The 18,626-nt window shown below is 38.7% G+C and overlaps 1 protein-coding gene across 2 annotated transcripts in view; it reads left to right on the top strand.

The window, feature by feature from the left end:
- TENM1 (teneurin transmembrane protein 1) overlaps window positions 1-18,626 on the top strand; it is a 786,286-nt gene that overhangs the window by 422,585 nt on the left and 345,075 nt on the right. The window lies entirely within an intron of this gene.

Below are 18,626 nucleotides of genomic sequence, written 5' to 3'. Positions count from 1 at the left end.
AAGTAGACACAATATGGGATGAAAAGACATTCAAAGTGGAAGGTCAAGTGTGAACATAAAGGTTCAATGACGGAGACCACCAGTTGTGTCTTTTGAATGGCAACCATTGCAATTTTGCTGGAGAAAATAAATATAGAAAGTAGGTGGGGGCAGGGGTGCCTGGGTGGCTCAGTGGGTTAAGTGTTGTAGTTTGGCTCAGGTCATGATCTCATGGTTCATGAGTTCAAGCCCCACATTGGGTTCTCTGCTGCCAGTGCTGAGCCCACTTGGGATCCTCTGTCCCCCTTTCACTCTTCCCCTGCCCTGCACCCCCCCAAAATAAATAAACATTAAAAAAAAGAAGGTAGACGGGGGCAAAATCATGCCCTTTTAACCTCCCAAAAATGTAATTTTAAACTTTTGAATTGAATTCTAATGTAATCAACATTATGTACTTATTAAATATATTAATATATATTATTTAATGATATATAACACAGAATATATTACATAATAATTATGATACTAATATTATATATACATTATATGTTTATAATTAATTTTCCAATTTAAGAAACAGTTCAAACAAAGCATACTTCAAAAATATCTTCCAGTGGCCTTTCCTTTGGTTTATTTTACAGAAACTGGAATGCATTTGTCACCCCATTGACAAGATTTTCTAGTGAGGCATGGCACTAGGTATTGTGTGTATTGAGAGAATAAGAAATTTACCATTTAGTTTAGGGAGAAGTCAAAGAAGCACAAACACAGACATAAAGGCATCAGAGGCAGGTGCTCATGTACCAGTGTCACCAAGTGGCTGCATAATCCCTAACCACTGTACATAAGTACTACAGCCCAACCCCCTCATTAGCTTTCTTGCCCTCTTATCTTTTCTCAAGTCCCTTACTCCTTGGGCTGCCCTACAGCAGCATAACGAGACAGCTAAATGGTTCTCAAGTCGAAATATCTAGTCCTGGGTTTAAAGGCCACCCCCCTAGTCATCTGACTATGTTCATTTCCCATTTCTACTTAGCTATGCTCTCCACTCCAGGATGACAGACTTATTTGTCATTGGAAAATACTGTCTTTTGAGGATCTCAGAGTCTTAATAGAAGGCAGAAGAGCAAACAAAGAATGACTGATAAAATTTGATTGCCTTTGATAAAGTAACATGAATAAGGGCTTAAAACATAAATTCCTTGATAAATGTTGGGTCAAAGCTTAACCAAACTCTGCAAATAACAGTTATGTGTTAAATAGTCAAGATATGCCAACAAAAGTCTTTTTTTTCCTACTAATTCTCCAGGAAATAGAGGCTAACTAATCCAAAGTGGCATAATTATAGTAAGATTCAGCAAAACCTCAGTCTGATCCAGGATAAAAAGGTATCTTCTTGCTTCTTTTGAATGTCCTCCAGAAAGAGAAGGCCACATCCAACAATGTTCCGAGCTAATTCCAAGCCCAAGAGATATCTCTTTCATTAGAGATACCTAATTCAACTACTACCATAGCGGTGATCATCTTGTAAAGCACACATACGAATGGCTCTAGAAAGACATGTCTTCACATGAAACCTGGAATATCTGTGGAGTGATTATTTGTATATTAATCATGTGGCAGTTAGTAGTAGCCCCTCTACTAAGAATGGCAGGCAACCTTCTAGAGAGACAAAGAACTCCATGTCTCATTATTTTTTCCAACTGACTCCAAGCTTTTTGAAGGTGTGTGTGTCTGTGTGTGTGTGTCTGTGTGTGTGTGTCTGTGTGTGTATGCATGTGTGTGTGTGTGCTTGCATGATAATGAAATTAAGCTTTTTTATGTAATCTGAAGATTTAACATGTAATTTTGTTTTGTTGAACTTCTTTCCAGAATCTTGGGTTAAGAATATTTACAAGGTGGGAAAACAAGATACTGCTAGTTCAGTATAAAACATGGTAATAGATCCATGGTGGAAAATAATTTGCTAAAATAAGAAAGTATTTCTAAAAATGAATGGACTTGGCACCTGAAAAATGTGACTAAAACTAGGGTCATGTAATATATTTTAATTATATACATGTCTGTCCCAGGTGCCCTGGCCCCATATCTACCCCATGTGAGCCTTTGAGAGCAGTGACATTCACTTTCACCATTATTCTTGGGTAGAAAACATACCTAAAACTTAGTAAATAGGCTAGGCATGCTTGCGTGGTTCATTCGGTTGAGTGTCTGAGTCTTAATTTCTGCTCAGGTCATGATCCCAGGGTCGTGGAATCAAGCCCTGAGTCCGGCTCTGTACTGAGCATGAAGCCTGCTTGAGGTTCTCCCTCTCTCTCTTCCTTTCCCCCTCTCCCCCTCTCCTCCTCTCCCCACCTCCTGCACTCACTCTCTCCAAAAATAAGTAGTATATAAATGCTTGTTTAGAGAATAACGTGACCAGTTTGGGGTTGGGAAGGTATTAAATTAGCATTAACATGTCTATTGTTTTCTGTTCCATCTACTGTTCCAGTTGTTTGCTTCTACCACTTGCCATTTCCACATCTCATTCACTAAGCCACCAACAAACTGATCTCTTTTAATTGCGCCATTTCCCTTACCTGTGTATCATTCAACTTTTCCATCAAACCTTATAGATTAGTCTGTTCTTTCTCTCTCTCTCTTTTTAATGTTTATTTATTTTGAGAGAGAGAGAGAGAGAGAGAGAGAGAGCATGTGCAAGAGAGAATAAGTGGGGAAGGGGCAGAGAGAGAAGGAGAGAGAGAATCTCAAGCAGGCTCGATCAGCCCAGAGCCTGATGCAGTGCTTGATCTCATGAACCGTGAGATCATGACCCAAGCCGAAACCAAGAGTTGGATGCTCAACTGACTGAGACACCCAGGCACCCCACGTTCTCTCTCTTTTTTTTAAACTCTGCCACTGTTCACTGTTCCCTGTTCATGCAGTCAGTTTGTTTATGTGTGTGTGCTTACCCTACTTCCGTGTCGTTTGTATGACCTTCTCTGATGACCACCACTGTTTCTTGTGATTTCTCAGGTTGCTAAACCAGTTAGGGGAAGGGGAGAGAGGGTTGAATGGCAGGTTCATGTCTGCAATCTTTTCAGTGAGGTTAGTCAATGAAAAGAATACACACAAATGTATTTTTTGCTCTTCGTAGTCCACACTATAGTGTATTTTCTGAAAGACACGTGAGGCTGACCATTTGGTATAAAGGCGGGAAGTGACGATGACATGAAGTAAGGCTTCCTCATCGCGAGCGCTACCCCTGCTTGACCATGTGATCTTGGTCCTATAGCATGGGAAACCCATGCTTCATTTTCCCTGTCTTAAATTTAAATGTGTTTTTGGATTGTGCTGGCAGCTACATAATCGCAGTAACTGATGACATCTTATAATGGGAACGGTATATAAGCAGAATGATATTTGCACCTCTCTGTCACAGAGCAGAGTAATTAAACACAGTAGAAAACTACTTACTCAGAATGTCTAAGACCGGATTCTGGTCTAGATTAATTCTATCAGTGTTTAGACATTTTAATTCCAAATGAGCAAAATAACTGTTAAAGGAATGCTACTTCATAAGTTGTGCCATTTAGTGTGGTATGTAACGTATCGTGAGAAAAAAGTTTAAAATCACCTGTGTGTTGGAACGTACTTACTAATGTGAAATGTAATATATGGTAGCAAATAAACCAGTTTTTAAAACATGAGTCTTAGAAAATGTTTATTTAGTGTTAGTACATTATCCAGGTCAGGTGTAGAATATGTCGGTGCCATGTACTGAATTGTGTCTCCCGCCAAATTCCTACCTTGAAGCCCTAACCCCCAATGTGATGGCATTTGGAGATGGGCCTTTGGGAGACTATTAGGTTTAGATGAGATCATGAGGACAGAACTGTCCTGATGGAATTAATGCCCATATGAGAAGAGACACAGGGAGCTTGCTCCAGCACTCTCTCCCCGTCCTGTGAGGACACAGTGAGAGGGCGGACAGGTGCAAGTGAGGAAGAAAGGCTTCCCCAGAAACCGACAACACTGGTGCCTTCAAGTAGGCTTCTAGCCTCCAGAAGGTGAGAAAACCAGTTTTATGTTGCTTACACCTCTCAGCCTGTGGCATTTTGTCATGGCAGCCTGATGTGACAAAGTTAGCTGGCTGTTTATCATTTTATTACCTCCAGATTTTGGTGAGTAGTAAATACATTTTTTGGTTTTATCATCATTTGATAAAGCCCAAGATTTCCAAATGCAATCACTTTTCTCTTTTCAATATATTAAAGAATAAGCCGTATATATTTACAGAATTCAGTGCGTTGAAACTATTTTTACCCATTAGAGCATAAATGACCAAGAACATCACAATTCTTTTGCTACTAGCAAGATTCACAGTGATAATCATGTTATCATCTATTATAATTTGCCCACTGTCTTCATAATGCTTGCATTTGGCCGCACTGTGATATCACTAATCCTCATTATCATACTGTTAATCACCATATGACTGAGGTAAAATAAACATTCAATTAGTGAAAGAATGGCATGACTTCTCTATTGTGGGAAAAGGACATATAAAATTCGGCATTGTAACCATTTTTAAGTGTACAGGGGAAGATTATTAACTATATACACGTTGTTGTGCAAGAGATCTCTAGAAAATTTTCATCTTGCAAAACCAAAACTCTATTCCCGTTGAACAACAGCTCCCCAGTTTCCCCTCACTGAGCCCCTGGAAGCCACCATTCTCCTTCTAAGAGTTTGATTATATACCATGTATAAGTAGAACCACACAGTAGTTTTGTGACTGTATCGTTTCATATATAATACTCTCAGGGTTCATCCATGTCACAACATATGACAAAATTTTCTTATTTATTAAGGCTGAATAATGTTCCATAGTATATAAATACCACATTTTCCTTTTCAATTTATCTGTCAGTGGGCATTGACATTCCTTCCACCTTTGGCTACTGTGAGTAATGCTTCCATGAACATATATCTTCAAGATCCTGTTTTCATTTATTTTGGATGTATATCCACACGTGAGTCATGATCCCAGGGTCATGGGAGTGGGGAGCCTGCTTGGGATTCTCTCTCTCCCTCTCTTTACCCCTCCCCATTCATCCTCTCTCTCTCTCTCTCTCTCTCTCTCTTTCTCTCTCTCTCTTTCTCCCCCTCTCAAAATAAATAAGTAAACATTAAAAAAAAACCAAACTTCTGTTACAATGTTTAGACCAACAGAGGTTTGTTTTTGTTTGTTTGTTTTTACATTTTCAGGTCTTTCAAAAGGAGGTGCTATATAAATTACATTAGAACGTTTGTGTTATAAAGGATCTAGTAATCGGTGCAAAACAAGTTACAAAAATCCATAAAATATAAAATAACATTTAATTCACTTAAAAAAAAAACAGATCTAGGGGCGCCTGGGTGGCGCAGTCGGTTAAGCGTCCGACTTCAGCCAGGTCACGATCTCGCGGTCCGTGAGTTCGAGCCCCACGTCGGGCTCTGGGCTGATGGCTCAGAGCCTGGAACCTGTTCCCGATTCTGTGTCTCCCTCTCTCTCTGCCCCTCCCCCGTTCATGCTCTGTCTCTCTCTGTCCCAAAAATAAATAAACGTTGAAAAAAAAAATTAAAAAAAAAAACAGATCTAATATCCCTAGAGGTTTTTTTTTTTTTTTTTTTGATTTTGGCATATCCATGAAGTATTACACAATGGATTTGTATAATAGAGCCCACCATCGGAACTGTTTCACTGAGGGTGCACCTGGGTGGCTTAGTCGGTTAAGTGTCCAACTTCAGCTCAGGTCGTGATCTCACGGTTTGTGAGTTAGAGCCCCACGTCAGGCTCTGTGCTGACACCTCAGAGCCTGGAGCCTGCTTCAGATTCTGTGTCTCCCTCTATCTCTGCCCCTCCCCCGCTCATGCTGTGTCCCTCTCTCTCTCAAAAATAAATAAACATTAAAAAAAAGTTAAAAAAAATAGAACTGTTTCACTGAGTAACATTTCTAGTGGCTACTTGGCTTACCCTAACCGTAGCCATCCTCATCTTTATCCATTGTCTTAACTCTAACATGTATTTAGAAAAGGAAAACCCTTATCCATGACTCATAGTTTCAGGAAATCCATTTTATGCTAATAGCATTTATTTGAAACCAGTTTGATATTCTCTGTGAGTAGATAGATGGTCATCATGAATGCAAATTGTATAGAATGAGAATTTATTGTACAGCCATCGTTATTTCGTGAGTAAATACGGTTAGGTTTTAGTGTGCAGATAAAAAAACAGTATAAACAAATCGCTCAGTTGTCTTTTTAAAGAAAGCCTGTTAAGCAATCTCTTCTGATATTTTTCAGGATCAACTTGGGATAAAATGATAATACCAACTAAGTTAAAGACTGTTAATAAGGATCACATAAATTATATAAGTACTGCTTCAATGAGAGTATTTGCTACTGAGAACTAAAAGGAAGCATTTAATGATGCGTGCATGAGCATACTGAATTGGGTGTACAAATAAAGTAACCCATTACATGGATTTCATTATAAGTTGTTACATAGCTAATTCAGTCACAGAGTTTTATCTTCATTGTTTGCAATAAATATGAATGGCAAATGTGAGAGAAGCACTACTGGTGTGGTTTGCTTTGAATCCCGGGAGAGACAACTAGCTGAGTGGCAGCAAACGAAGTCAGTTCAATGTCATAGTACCCAAGGCCTTGGACTAGGCTCCTCACTTGTCTATCTCTAAAATGGGCACAATGTATGACCTTAAAACAACACATTTTCTTCAAAGACAAAGAAAATACTCATCTCCTCAGAATATTTTCAAAATCCTTCTTCCTTAACAATTTTTTAAAATAGTCCAATTTTATAACGTACTAATTATGTGAGCAAGAAAATACAATAACAGCATATAGAGGGCCAAGAATAATAACACTAAGAAGCAGTAAATGAAGCTGGTAATATGAGTGTGTGCAGATTAATGTTTTGTTTTCATGGCACCAATACAATTGATTAAAACTCTTCTAGAGAAGTTATTTCTTTTGGATTGTAAAAAGTCCCTAATCCGATATGCTGTGTTTTAATGACATATCCCTAGCCACAGTCTCTATGACAACAAGATATTGTGTAAATGTTTCAGTCAGAAGGCTGGAAGAGCTGATAACATCTGAGTAGCCATACCTTTCGCCATCTTGAGCTGCTCTTCCTAAAGAGAAGAGGGACGTGTTTTTCCTTTCTTCTTACTTCACAGGTACATATCTTAACAAGCAACAGAAAAAGAACTATAGCAGTTCCCCCCTTATCCGAAGTTTTGCTTTCTGCAGTTTCAGCCACCCCTGTCAGTCATGGTCCAGAAGCAGGTGATCTTCTTTCTGACGTATTGTCAGGAGGTCCATAGTAGTCTAACACTACATCACAAGCCTTTGTCATTCACCTCACTTCATCTGGTCACATAGGCATTTTATCATCTCACATCACCAAACAATGAAGGGTGAGTACACTACAATAAGGTATTTTGAGAGAGAAAGACCACATTCACATAATTTTTATTACAATATATTGTTACAATTGTTCTATTTTATTCTTAGTTATTGTTAATCTCTTATTGTGTCTAATTTATAAACTAACTTTTATCATAGGTATGTATGTATAAGAAAAACATAGTGTATGTATATATATATATATATATATATATATATATATATATGTATATGTATATGTATATATAAGGTTCAGCACTATTCCTGGTTTCAGGCATCCACTGGGGGTCTTGAAACGTATTCACCTTGAGGAGGGGGCGGATACTGTAGTAGCAGCAGCAACACTGAATTCTTTGCAAGAAAGCTGTCTTCTAATCTAAATTCATGATAACAGTTGCAATACTAATTATATCGATAACTAATTAACTGAGTTTGTAACATCTACCAGGCAATATGCTAGGTTCTTAGCATACAACCCTGGTCTGATGTCCATGCTCTTTACATACACTGTAGAGTATCAATATGCAATGCTTTAATAAATACATTTGGATATAGTGTAAGGCAAGACATCTACCCCAAATTAGGTTGGTACATGGTCACATAATTGATCAAATACCATTAGCTTATAATGTAGATGTTGATCCTGGTGCCAGTGTGACAGAGTTGCTGTGTATTTATTTACTATGAAAGCTTTTACCCATGGAGCACCGTACTCCTAAGTAGCAGACGGAGTTTGTTCGGGGTATTTTGGTATATACTATTTTAAAATGTCTCTGAATATTCCTGACACTTTATCCAGCGATCTACAGCTCCTTCCCTTGTGGGGTTTTATGTACTTTGAGGGAATTCTTTGAAAGGCGGTTTTGCTTGCAGCTTCGCCCAGTGAATAAAGCATCAGATAATATTTGTGAAGGTCTTTGAGAGACGCAGATGAAAGGTGCTTCCTAAATACAAAGCACTAGTGTTGTATTCATGAAAATGGTTTTTCTTCATATCCTTTGCTCTAATGTTAAAGTCCCAAGGTGTTACTGCAGTAAGTACTTTAGAAATGCATGTATACCCCCAAATCATTTAGTATAGGGGAAAAGGCAAGTGAATGCACTCAGAGCACTTAAATAAAAATCATGAAATAGAGTCTGTTATCTGAAGTAAAAGGGACTGAGCGCATAATGAGAAAGCTAATCAATAGAAAGTGTTTGGTGTGGCTTGGAGGAACAGGAAAGGAGTCAACTGTTCTTATATTGACTCATGACTTCAATAATAGCTTCTTAGAACTGTTTTGAAGAAAGTAAGAAATGTGTGAAAATTGTGAAATGTTTTTTGACTATAATGGAGAATTTTAAATAATGAAATATGCTGGAGTCAGATAGGTTTTCTCTTAGGTTACTTACCCGATGGTACGTGCATTTTATAGATTTTTCTGGCTTCAGTAACTGATCATTCACTTAATACTATTAACTTAGTGGTTACTATGTGCTAGGCACTCACGTGACTTCATTTCATTCTCACAAAAACATTAAGAGAGATTTTACAGATAAAGAAGCAGAGGCTTGAAAAGGTTTGATTGCTCAGTATCAAACTGAAGGCAAATAGCGGAACTACGATTTAAACCCAGAATGATTTGATCCTAATGTCTGTGACTTAACCACTGTGTCATTTGGACATGTCACGAAGTACTTGCTAATTTAAGCAAGTCATATAGAGATGAGTTCCTCTACATAAGTAGATTAGTAGTTGAGAAAATACTCTGCTTGAGTCATGTCATTCAACATAAACAAATGAAACTAACACACTCTCCTCTCTGTCTTCTACTTCTGAATACAAAGTGTTCCATAACTAATTACGTTTAATTCCTTCTCTACGTCGGCTTCTCCATCATTTCTTTGGAAAGTTATAAGCAGTAATAACATATCTCTATGCCTTGACCTGCAGCTGACTTTTGATGATCGCTACTACAAAGCCCTGACTTGCCCATGGAAATCCTGTGAGTGAGAGTGCATGGGAAACACCTAGGCCCTGTACTGTGTGTACAGATAGAGGAAAATTGCCCTAGTGCTGCCACAGCAAGAATTTGGAGAGTGGGGAGCTGAACAGTACGCCTGCCTGATACGACTTCCCGAGTAACAGAACTATGCTTGACGTAAGCTGTTTCCAAATGCTAACAAAAGACAACAATCCCATAGTACTATGTTCTTTCACTGTTAGAAATCTCACTCTGTGCAGGCTACCAAGACTAGCAAGTGAAGGCTTGCCTTTGTGAAGTACAAGGATCGCAAAGTGGAGCCATGTACACATGCCTGCATTCTAATTGTATTCATCTCCTTGCAGTGCTTACTTGCAGTTGGTGAGTAAACCAAAGGGAAAGCAAACTTGAATCAAGTCCAGGTTTCCATCACGCCCATCTGTGAACCCAGATCTCACTCTTCAGTCGGATGTGGTGTCGACCTCCAGTATTAATACACAGGAAGGAGCTTCCATGCACTCTCATTCACTGATTTCAAGAACTGCAAGAGGTCTCTTTGCATACAGCTTCACATCAGCCATGTGTGTTTAATCCTCTGTCCCTCTCAGCAGCTCTTCTGTCATACATAAAATGTTTCCCCTGAGAATCATTTGAAAAAAGTTATTGAAATGACCTTAATGTTGGTTAAAGTCCTTTGTTAAAGAGTTAACTTTCTGTATTCCTATGCAATACTTTAATTTCTAGGGTTACCATTTATACTTATTAGTACAGCCTCATGTATTCATAGTTTCTTCAACATACGTTCTCATTTTTTCTTCTGTTTGTGCCGGCTGACTTTCTTCCTCTTGAGACAGGCTTTTTTTTTTTTTTTTTTTTTTTTTAGTTTTCCTAAGGCATCTATCTATACCTTAAATCTCAGTGGGATGGGGGTGGGGAGAAACCTGTCTGAACTCACCAGGTATTCAGTTTATTCTAACATTATATTAGTAGATTCCACTAATTTGCTCATTTTGATGGACATTTCACTTGATCCACTAGCAGACACATCTATATCAATATATCAGTATATTTCCTAATTGAGCTTCCTTCTCATGACTTCATTAGCCATCTTCCAGTTAATGAAGTCTCAAGTGCAATCTATACGTAATTTGAGGCTACATGTGAAAAGACATCATTACAAAAGAATTTGTCAGATAACTTTTTTGTATTCTGGGTGATGTTCATCCAGAATCTTGCATTTTGTTTGGGGAACCATAAAGACCTAGTTAAATTGGAGGCAGTCCAGGGAGATAAGCAGTAATGTAATTGAGGGAATGAATCAGATTTTGAAGGAAAAATAAAATGAGTTAAATATGCATAGCTTAGCTAGCATAAGCAAAGTTTACAAGGAAGGCTTGGCAATATGTCTTAATGCTGGCACCTCTCCAACAAATACCTCTATTTAGCATCTCACTAAAATAACATGTTGAAAAACAGGAAAATGGAAATTTGTAATAATGAGGGAATTAATCAATGAACATTTCAGACAGAAAACTTCAGCTACAAGCTGTGCCCACACAATGCCAAAACAAATAGTAGGAATGGGAAGGATTCAATCAAGGAAGATATTTAGCGTCACAAAACATTCTTTCACACCATAGTTGTTATAATTGCTTTTGTAATAAAAATCAACTTCACTGAATTCAAACAAAAATTTTGAATTTATTCAAATTAATTATATCTGCAAATAAACACAGTTTTTAACTTGTATTGACTAAAATTATGGGTGAAGTGTCTGGGAGATATAAAGATGATTCAGACCTAGATCCGGACATAAGACAAGGAGATGCATAGCTTGATTGCAGACGGGAAATAAAACTTAGAGTTTTAAAATTTAGAGTCCCCTCAGTAACCCAAAGATCAGGCAGAAAGGTTGATGGCAGCCAGTAGTGTTCTGCCATCAGACATCAAAATCACAGTTCTCAATTTTTGGGGCCCCAACATGTTTGAATAACCTGTACATGTGTAAAACACTCCTGTGAGAATACCAGGAGTTTTGTTCCCAATCTTCCCCCACCACCATCCCACTTTCTTTTTTGGCATGCGTATAATAATTTTATAAGCAAGTGGATATAGTGATTAAAATGGTTTATGGAATCAGAGTTGTACCTGTTGCTAGCACCAGCTGAACCCCACCCCTTTCTCTCCCATCCAGGAAAGTACGTCCAAATGAAGTCGGTGAGGGTGGCACTGTTAGAGGTATCACCTTGAATCCACCCTCATCTATCATTTTTAAAATAAATTATTTGTGAATTTTAGTCCTCTACTGTGGTAATGAGTGATTGCAAAACATTGGTATGTTTGGATCCTGTAGCTGAGAACTGCTGAACTCGAGCAAAACGTGGGTGAAATGTGAGAATTGTTTGGTCTTACGAATACTGCTGTAAGAGTGCTCTCTCCCCACTCTCCCAGGTGGGGGCTACGTACCTGTTCAGTTCCCAAGTGCAGAAGCTGGAACTCCTCTCCACCACTCCACTGGGTGTCCCTGGGTCCCCTTTGTTCCTAAAGTTGTGCTGGGGGAGAGGAACTATAGGGTATGGGGCAACTTTCTCACCAAATCGCCAGACATTATTGGTTAGATGATGGTGTTAATAATTGGTACTTTTTCTTCAGTCTTTATTTGAAATAAAGTTTGGGGTGGAGGGGCCAAAACCTTCCCTGCCTTCCCTAGTTCTCCATGCTTTGTTTTTATCCTGTAGGATATTTTTTTGTTTTTTACTTTTTGCTTTTTATTACTCTTAATATAGCTTGCCCTCATTATTTAACATATGGTAGCATGAAAAATATTTTTCTTTGAGCTTTAGACACAGTCATAATGTTTTCTTGATTTGTGCTCTGAACAGAGTTTCATTTTCATAAATAACATTAGAATGATTTTCATCCATTGCATTTTGAACAAATACAGGGTGACCATTTGTAATAGTCTAATAATGAAAAAAAGCTTTGAAAATGAAAACTTTGTAAAATTCCAGAACATCTGTTATTAGCTAATTTATTAAATGATTCACTGTCAATTAATTCATAACCCTCCATTACCTACTTGGAAATAAATAATGAACTTGGGGATTGGAAATAACTGAAATACCTACATATGACTCTAGTTTGAGGATAAAGTAAATATGAACTTTTAAGGATCATTACTTTTTTATATTTTCTTTTTGATATACTTCACTGCCTAATAATGGAAGCCACAGCATCATTGTCAGCATAAGATAAAACAGGGCAATTATCTATTTCTTGTTTCCTGGTACATAATGGATAATAGACTTTCCTTCAAGACCACAGTGAAAAAGGCTTTGGCCAACCACTAATTTTCATTGTTAATTAATACCATATATTAATATTTAGAACTTGACATTTGAAATTCCAAATCCTACTATAAAGTAGAGTTCTTTTACCATTCTACTTAGAAAAATGAATAGGTAACAAATGTGTTGACTTCACTTTTCTTTTCTTTTCTAACATTGCCAGACGACTCTGAAAATATGAGCAGAGATGTAGCCATCCTGTGTTTTCACAGCCAAGAAGTTTAGGTAGTTTGAACATTTACTTCAATAATTTAAGCCAAACAGCATTTAGCCACAGATCTTCCTTTTTTTCTTGATTGTAAAGGCCTAGTTTGTTAGTCTTAATCTATGTCAGAGAGTTGACTGAGTTAACAAACCAGCCACTTATTGGCAACAATATTGACTATTATTCGTAAGATTGACTAATTGCACTATGAAAAGCCAACAGCACACAGCACAGTTGGATCCCCCCTATAACAGATAGGGAGAAATAGGTTGGGGGAGGGCTGCCTTATGGATATTCAGCCCAATATTATGCTTGTAGAACACATAGAACAGGAAAAGAGATTAATGAGACCTAGAAAATGGGAAGTTTAAACTTTCTGGAGGTAGACCAGCTCATCCTTTGAAGATAAGCATCAGTTTATGCAGAGACTGAAGCATAAATACGAGTTTCAGCACAAATATGTCACAGGATTATAGGTGCTTCAGTGTTGACCTTTATTTCCAGTGGTTGTAACAGACATCCACCTAACTGACAAAAATTAATAGAACATACTCTCTTACTTGCTTTCTTAGGAAGAGAACCATTCAAAGTCTTCAGCTGATATCCTGCACAACAGTGCAGTAACCTAGAGCCAGATTGAAACCATGTAAACTGGAAAACCTTACTTATTGTTGGCCTTTCCCCCATATCTTCTGTGACTCTTCTCCTTCAGTCTTGTGGTTTAACTGCCAATTGTCTTCTCTGTTTCTCTCTCCTATCTCTTTCTCTTGTTGTCTGTGTCTCGCCCATACACATACCCATACATACACACAGGTATCTAGTAGACATTGGCTATTTAATAGCCTTTATTTCTGTTCTCAATCTAATGGTTTATCTAACTAATGAATCTGCTTGTATTAAAGGCTGTCAGTACGTTAATATTAAAGCAGTATTATTTGAGCCAGAAAAGTGGTAAGGTATACTTGTTGACTCAGTTTTCTTCTGAAAACCAATTTTCTTACCTCCATATTCTTTGAGCCTTTAATAATAATTATACGGTTGAGAACAGAAATGTCCACAGCCAGATACACTTAAGACTAATTTGGTGATCACTGAGCCCTATCAAGGTAATGGATATTAGCCATAACATGCGAATTTATAAACCACCTCCTCCCAGGTTGTGAAAGCGCCTCGTGGCAAGTAAAGAACTATAAAGTGGTAATACACATTTAGAATTAGTAGTAATAGTTAATATTAATAATAAACCTCATCTCTTTCTTTTAAACCATTTTCTTTTTATCCTCTCTCCTGCCTAGGAGGGAGAACAGCTCAGAAAAGCAACCCAAGGTACCAAAGGCTTCTAATTGGCCTCGAGAGACTTGACATAAGTAGTTATGGCAATAACCCCTGGTGCCTTGATGTTCTGTGCTCATGTAGATTACCAAGGCCTTCATAAGCATTAATTAATATTACCTTCTGAGAGTTCAGAGAGGTGGTTAAATACTAATACATTCCCATAATCCTTCATCAAAAATCTTTGGGGTCCTTTTGTTCCAAAATTTAGAATTTTTCCAATTTTACACAGCTGATGCCATGCATACATTGGATATCATGTAACACCCAGACTGGGATGTGGGCCAGTACCCTTTAAGAAAATTTGTCAATACTTTTATCAGCTAAAAGTATGAGAATTCTCCAAATGAAATAAAGTCCATAAACGTCTTCATATCTGTTTACATCGGGCTTTGCTGCCAAGTAAATTAGGGGAAAAAACTGGGTTTTCAGGAATTTTTCGATTCCAGAGTCGCAGACAAGGAATCGTCCAGCTGTCTTCTGTTTGGCCAGTGAAGTAATGAAACACAGACTTAAGGCCAGGAAGTGCAGACATGTTTTCTGACTCCTTGCGACCTTTTTCTACAGCTCTGAGAATATATGTGCTCCTTTTAGCCACAAGCACTGCATCGTAACTTTGGGGGAAAAATTGTCCTAGTATCGGTACAGAAAAGTTTGATCAGTTAAGTACACAGATCTGGGGAAAACCAAGCGTGTGTCTACTTTGGTCACATTTTTCAGGGAAAAAAATATCCATTTGGCATTACTGTATTAGTGACAGTATTTATTTTTTAACACTTATGGGAAATTATTTTCCATGTACAGTCAGTTCTGCTACAGCTCTTGTTTTGAAAACATTAATTTGTTCACAGGCTACTGGTATCTTTGAGAACAATTTGAACATAAGACAGATTTCATGTCTGCATATGTGCGATTTCATCTGTTAGAAATACTAGGGGAAGGCAGAAAACTGCATCCAGCAGAATGAACCACATAGGAATACACAAATGCACGTATCCGCCAGCCATCTTCGTTCACCACGTTGTTAGGAGCCTTGCCCATTCACCTTTGGGGGTAGATCTTTCTGTGGGACTCAGACAACCCTCCTTCCATCACTCCACAGTAACTCCTAAGTTACAACCCATGGGACATACACTTTCATAAGCAGACTTCAGGTCTTGTGACCCAAACTCCTCTTCCCCATGAGCCCTTTTCCAATGCATGATCTTGCGTGTAGTGCCTTGAATGTTAGAAATGCAAACATCACCTCATAGCTGAATTGATAGCTATACACACCTTATAGCTGTGTTGATGAAGCATAGGGGGCAAAACATCCTAATGAACTCTTTGATCAGTCCCCCCACAGTGTTTCTGAGTACAGATACTCTAATTTCCAGTGAGGAGTTTCTCTAACTAAAAAAGAAAAAGCTATGCATGACCACTTTCTTTTGGACCACCATATACCTTTTGGAGACAAAGGCAATGTCATTTCTGAAGGTTTATACTTCTGTTAACAGTTCTGCCATGCCTAAAATGCCTTAGGTATACATTTTGGAGGAATTTCCCTCCCCCAAGAGATTTTCTTACTACGTTATTTTAGAACCTCAAACCTGAAACTGGATCCTGCCCAAGTATTTTATGTGAATTAGACCTTTCCATCTGAAATCTTAATTTACTTTCAGAAAGCTGTAGAAGTATGTCTGGATATCCACATTTACATGATCACTACCCACCCACCCCCCCTTCTCCTTTGCGTCTCTCTCTTGGGCACAGAAATGTATGGTTGCCAGATACATCTGGAAGTGAGTTCATGTGACTCTTCACCCCTTGGAACTGGTGTTCTAGAGCTCCTGACACTGTACCCTAATGTAGTTTTCATTAGTGTTTAATGTTGAGAAATCCCATTTCATGGAGCCCAAGGATTAAATTACTTCATTTGGGAGGGAACAAGTTCATTCTCCATCTTTTTCCTGAGGTGAAAAAAAAGAATGAAGCTGACATCATTTGCGTTTCATAAGGGCTTAAGGTCTGGATGTATTCCACTCGATGCAGTAATCCAATATTGTGAAAGCTTTTAAAGACAATATTAACAAGCAGGGAAACCTCTGCATATTTAAAATGTAGAAACAAAAATACACAGTAAAATACATCTAAATCAAGACACACACACATATATAATTGAAATAACTATAGAAGGTAGTTCTACCTGCAGCAGAAATGGTATGATATGTTCTAATAATACCACAACTGTACTTTTGAATGAAGTAGAATTTTTATCATTTTTCATAATAAGGAATTTGCACAGATTTTGAGGAAATCCAGCAAGTAATAAATCCAGATTAGAATGAGTGATTCTTTCTTTTGAACAATTGTACTGAATAGAGACTTTCCAACTTTTGAACAACTGTACTGACACAAACACTTACTGATTAAGCTAATAGATGTCACGTGTCCTTTGGCGGTATTCCGGACCCAACACCTAAAATTGATTCCTTTTCTTCTTCTGACTCTGGACTCCCACCCTGTTTCCCTTGCTTGCATCATTAAATTCATTGATTTAGATGGCAAATCTGTGGCGTGTCTCTGCTGCCCATTTCATGCCTTGGAGGGGCATGATTTTAAGTGCCCTCTTTGGAAGGGTATCCTTGTCCTTCCCCATGGCTGTGGGAGATATTTCACTGAGACCAACAAGGGGGAAACCTACTGCTTAGTGAATTGTCAAATAGTTACCCAGTGTCCACATCAGAATGAAAGAGCCCAGGGTACACTGAGAGTGGTTCTCTAGGTCCCAGTGGGGGAGCGAAATAAAAGTTTTTAGGGATCTTACTCTGTACCTAGCACCGTGCTCATGTGACATGCAAGAAAAGTAGAAGCTGGTCTTGCTCTAAGAAATACACAGTCTTGGGGCGCCTGGGTGGCGCAGTCGGTTAAGCGTCCGACTTCAGCCAGGTCACGATCTCGCGGTCCGTGAGTTCGAGCCCCGCGTCGGGCTCGGGGCTGATGGCTTGGAGCCTGGAGCCTGTTTCCGATTCTGTGTCTCCCTCTCTCTCTGCCCCTCCCCCATTCATGCTCTGTCTCTCTCTGTCCCAAAATAAATTAAAAAGTTGAAAAAAAAAAAAAAGAAATACACAGTCTATTTTGGTAGATAAGACAAAAACACAGGAAAACAAGGGGATACTGTAATACTGCAAACCCAGGGGCCAAAGCTATGATAAGAATAATAAATGTTAAAATCAAGAAGAGAATCATACTTATTTCCTGAAATGGCACATGGAAAGAGTACTCGGCCAGGAGTCATCAGACAGAGGCAGGCAAATTCATGCAAGTTGAGTGACTTTGAACATGTCACTTCACCTTTCTGAGCCTTGGGTTCCTCATCTGTAAAATGGAGAGGGGAGGAGGGAATGCTGCACTGGGTTATCCCTGTGGTCATTTCCAGCCTGGAAGTTTCATCCTTCTACTGCATTCAATAAACAAGTAGTCACTGACAGACGCACTATGTCCAAGCACATTTGACATGAATTAAGCTTAATGGCTAGGGGAAAGGATTCTTATCTCCCCTTCACAAATGAGAAGTTAACGTTTCTAAATGGCAGAGGCAGAATTCAAACCCAGGATTGCCATCGTCCCAAATCCTGTGCTCTTTGCACTGTGCAGGGCTGCGTACCACTACACCCAACCGCCTTCCTTCTGACGCTGAAGGAGATAGGATCTAAGGAGGGAAACAGACATATGAACAAATAGTCACGGTGTAAAGTGGTATGTCGCAAGTGAAAAATCCCGGAGGTGTGGAGGATTCTGTGTCTCTAAATCTTAAGGAGGTAAAAAGAGCTCATGTGACAGAGACCTACAGGATAGCGCGTGGAGCACTGGCCGGAGAGTCTGGAGATATGGGTTCTAGGCTGGGCCACGCCAAGTGTCCCTGGACAAGCAGTCCTCTAGACATCAGTTTTCTCATCTGCAAAGTGGAAGGTCTTTTGGCTTCTAGCATTCAATGCTTCTTTGAGTCCCAAAGATGGAGAGCATGCTTCTAGTTACGGTTGTGAGTATGAGCCCAGAGGTTTAAAAAAATTAATGAGATGTTAAGTGCTTGTGATGATATTTTTAGTGGATATGGGATTTGGGCCGGACCTGGAATAATGGGGTTGATTTCAAAAATTCATGAAGCATTTTAGTTCCTTTTAAATATACAAGGGTAGCTGACTATCTAGTGGAATATTTTGTATAAAATGAATGATCACTACTCCCCTCCCTATCTATCTCTTGTACAATTCCCTTTTTCATACAGCAAGGATATTTAAAGGGAGAGCCATCTATAGTAGAAAACACAGCCAAGAATTTGTCATGCTCTTGGGGAACCAGTATC

Source organism: Felis catus, chromosome X, assembly GCF_018350175.1.
Source record: "Felis catus isolate Fca126 chromosome X, F.catus_Fca126_mat1.0, whole genome shotgun sequence".
Classification (NCBI taxonomy): Eukaryota; Metazoa; Chordata; class Mammalia; order Carnivora; family Felidae; genus Felis; species Felis catus.
The sequence above is the reverse complement of the archived record's forward strand: the minus strand, read 5'-3'. Positions and strand labels throughout refer to the sequence as shown.